Source organism: Megascapheus bottae, chromosome Y (genome assembly GCF_031878675.1).
Source record: "Megascapheus bottae isolate mThoBot1 chromosome Y, mThoBot2.hap1, whole genome shotgun sequence".
Lineage (NCBI taxonomy): Eukaryota > Metazoa > Chordata > Mammalia > Rodentia > Geomyidae > Megascapheus > Megascapheus bottae.
In genome coordinates this window covers 5,069,707-5,074,071 of record NC_143548.1, presented here as the reverse complement: position 1 = coordinate 5,074,071, position 4,365 = coordinate 5,069,707, and the positions used below count along the sequence as shown (strand labels likewise).

The following is a 4,365-nucleotide window of genomic DNA, read 5'->3' as shown; positions in this document are numbered from 1 at the left end:
AAAAAAAACCCCATTATATCCAATAATATTCTCAAGTCCAGTTGAGCAATAGACAAAAAAAGGACTTTGGACCTTCCTTTGATGATGGTGATTTTTAGTAGCTATTATGAATCCACAAGAGTATCACTTTACTCATCACGAGGTGACGAGTAAAAACCGTATTTTTGAGAGGATATTTTAAGGTTATTTAGGAAATGAAGTTCATTTGCCTTTGTCATCTTACTTTTACTAATTTCTTTTTTATTGTTAGGATAATATATGGGAAGTTACAGTTACATTAGCCAGGCTAAGTGTATTACTTCTCGCACATTGATACACCTCATGTTTTCCTCCCTCATCTGCTTTCAATCAGCTTTTTCCACGTTTCCTTTATTATTTCAAATGAATGAACATATATACAATATACCTGGTTATAAAATCAGATACAATAACCATAAGGACACAAAAAAGAGAAAAGAAATTACATAGTACATTTAAAACAACCATAACACTAGAGAAATCTCTTGTTACTATGTCCTAGAGTTCCTTTCATTTAGCGACATCCTATATGACCTTATATACCTAGGTCTTGAGCTATTGTATTCCTCTACTAGAAGGGTCCTAGATGTGTACTAATTATTACAAATGAGGGTAACCCTGAAATGTATGTTCCTTGGGGTCTTTCTTAAAATGTCATGGGTGGAGTCAAATTCTTTACTGTTTTTCCTGGAGATATGAAATTTGGACATAGGTTGTTCCAAGCACTCTACCAAATAAGAAAATGTATATTTAGTTGAGGTTCAACAAGAAGTTAACTTTATGTATTTAAGAGCAAAGATAAGCAGATCAGGGTCTCTCTGTGATCCCTTGGCCACGGCCCAGGTACCCACGGCCTTGCCTGCTCCTGGGGTTCCAGGTTCCCTGCCAGGGCCCCAGCTGCTGCAGCCTCTGAGCTGCAAGGGAATGGGAGTACAGGAAGGGGGGTCTCTGCAGTGGCCACTATAGTCACTCTAACAGAACCTGCCGCCCGTACCAGGATGCTACCTGCGTCTGCTCTCCAAAATCCAATTGCCAGGATGATAGCCATTCCTGCTGATCTGTCCAGGACCGGTTGACCTGGAAGTTGCCATCATTGCTCCTGCCCACCCGCCCTGAGTCACTGGCCATCACCGCGAGCCTGAAGGAACTGCATGGAGCCATCTCGCTACTGACCACAGGCAGAGCCCTGACATGCACTTTACAGAAGGTCCATCACATGCACCTAGGGTGGCGGGTGGAAAAAGACAAAAGATGCGAAAAGAAGGGAAAGGTAACTGGGTTACTATGCACTGGCGACTGATTTCTTGTATGTATATATATCAGCAGCCAAAACGCCTCTCGAATAGGGCACCAGTGAAAATGCCTTCCCAGATCTGTGAAGGTTGCCAAGGTGGTTGCGCAACATGTTCAAATTAAATGGATGTTTGTCATGTAAGCCCAGACTATATTTTGTTATGGAAAGAATTGGCATGAAGCAGGAGTGTGTCTCTATTCATGTCCATATGGTAAGTATGGAACTCGATATCCAGATGAAAACAAGTGTAAAAAATACAACGCTGACTGTAATAGCTGTTTCAACAAAAATTTCTGCGCAAAGCCTATAAGTGGATTTTACTTACTCCTGGGAAAGTGCCTTGACAATTGCCCAGAAGCAATTGGAAGGTAACAACCACACCGTAGAGTGTGTCAGGACTGTTCAGTGTGATACAAGTGAATGGAATCCTTGGAGCCAATGCACACAAAAAGAGAAGTTTGGCATCAAAAGAGGGACTGAAACTTGGGTTAGATAAATAATACAGCATCCTTCATCAAAGGCTACCCTGTGTCTTCCTAAGAATGAGACACAGAAGTGTTCAGTGCAAAAAAGAAGTTTCAAAGGGAAGATCTAGGAATGATCCTACCAATATGTGCTTGTTCAGAGTGTCATAATCAGATGGATATTTCATTTTATTTCCTAGGGAACATTTGGCAATATCACTCATATCTAAATCCCTAAAATGTGTAGCAAAGGATATGTTTTCACTAAAAATACAGTTTTAGAGATATGATAATTGATAAAATGAAATTTACTTACCAGTACTTGATACCACGGTGATAGAATTATGACAATTGAAAGATGCTGCACAAAACTGAACTATAAGCCCTCACTTGTTAGCTGTGATCCATCCATCTCTTTAGTGTCAAGAAAACTTTTGCAAGCTTTCATAATCATAAGGATTAATATTTTCTGCTATAAAACCATGACAACCAAACATCACCATCAATTTATGCCTTCCACAATGTTTACAAATCACCATAGTACAGTGAGGTTTAAAGCTTTTGGAGCTAAAAATGTACTTTTTCTATTGGATCATATTTGAACTAATTTCCAAGACCATATTTAATTAACTTGACACAACATATAACAACAGGTCTGATTTCAAATTATACTCCCTTTTTTTTTACTAGACTATAACATTTATTCGATTAGATTTTTGTATTTTCTATTCTTTTGTTTTCTTTTCTATTTGTTCCAGTCCTAGGGATTGAACTGAGAGCCTGGGTACTACCCTTGGGATTTCTCAAGGCTAGAGCTCTGTCACTTGAGTCACATCACAACTTCTGACTTTTCCATGAATGTGGAATTGAGGAATTGAACCCAGGGCTTTGTGCATGCTAACACAGCATTCTACTACTAGGCCATATTACTAACCCCCGGATCAATCTTAACTGTGTCAGTATTTATTCTGAAATCCTATGAGAACTAATAGTAAGTACACTATTTAATGTGATGAATGAGGGATTATATACTTTCATTTAGAAGAATGACAGTTGGTGACTTTTAAAACATCATTTCCCTGTGTTTCTTATTACCACAAAGAAGTTTCCACTACCACTTGTAAGTATGTTTGGTAGTTTTAAATTGGCAGTCATTAGGTGACTAAATGATTCTCTCAGCAATTCACCTTTTTTCATATATTTTTATTGTAATTAATACAAGGGTTACATAATATTTGCCAGATAGATGGTGCATTAATTCCCATACATTGATACCCTTTCACATGTCTTGGCCCCCATTTCCCTCTCCTCCCACCCCCACTCCTCATCTTGTTTTCCCCCATTTCCTATCCAATTTCACATAACCAAATACAAATATATCCGATATATCAGGTAACAAAGTGATATACAGTAACAATATGAGATAACCAAGGGACAGCAAAAGAGATGAGAGATAACATAGTACCTTAAGAACAACAATCATTCATTATATGGCTTATGTTTCTATATCCTAGAGATCCTTTCATTCAGCCAATAGAGCAAAACCTTGATTTACCTATTCACCTTTTTAAATGAGTTGTTTGCCAATGGTGTTGAACTTCTTTAGTTATTTAAATCTCTCATTTTGTTTTTTATTCAATAAAATCATTGGATTCTTTATGATCATAATCTTAGTTCATATGGATTCACAATTGAATAAAATACTCTGAGAGCATCCTGTGAAGGTATAATCAAGTATCTTGTGGAAACTGGATACTGGTGACTCATGCCTATGAACCTAGCTACTTGGGAAACTGAGAATCAGAGGACTGGAGTTCAAGATCCTGGGTAGAAAAGTCCCCAATTTTACCAAAACCAGAAAGAAGCTGGACATAATGCATGAAACTATCATCCACATGATGGCCAAAAATACCAATCAGTCGAGGCTCATACCTGAGGAAGACAGGGGACCCTATCTCAGGAATAATGAATGCATAAAGGGACTGGAGACATGGCTCAGTATTGAATCAAGTGTAAACTTTAGTACCATCAAAACCAAACAACCAATAGAATACTATTTGTTTAGATAGTAAGAGTGAACAGTAAGAGTGTTTATAGATATGAAAACTAAGTTTAATGAGAACACAGAGGAGGATATTTTGGCAGCTTATTTCTTGTAGTATTCATACAAGAAGTCAGAGGTTACGGTCAACTGAGTTTTGCAAAGACTTTTCCTTACAATGAACTGGCCATTATCTCCTACACCAAGCCCTGATCAAGTACTTAATGTCTTTAAATTCTTGAGGATAGGGTTATTTTAAGATTTTGTAAATTTCTAAATAGTTTTGATTAAAATTTATTTTCAGGAATGGAAGCTGCCTATTGAAAGGAGTTTTTTTGGCATCCTTTACCAATTAATATAAAACATATTACATTTTAAATGTTAGGTTTGGAACCCAAATATTTCATCATTCTATTTGCTATGTTTCTATAACAGTATATTTAATTACGTTTACTAACTTTTCTTGAAATATGACTCAGATGTGAAAAAAAGAATTTCAATTGAGGTTTATGAAAGAATGACATGAAGAATGAATACTTGACTAAGTG

At 37.0% G+C, this 4,365-nt stretch overlaps 1 pseudogene; it reads left to right on the top strand.

The window, feature by feature from the left end:
- The first annotated feature begins 1,209 nt into the window (after positions 1-1,209).
- Positions 1,210-1,907, top strand: LOC150040227 (R-spondin-3 pseudogene; annotated as a pseudogene).
- The last annotated feature ends 2,458 nt before the right edge of the window (positions 1,908-4,365 follow it).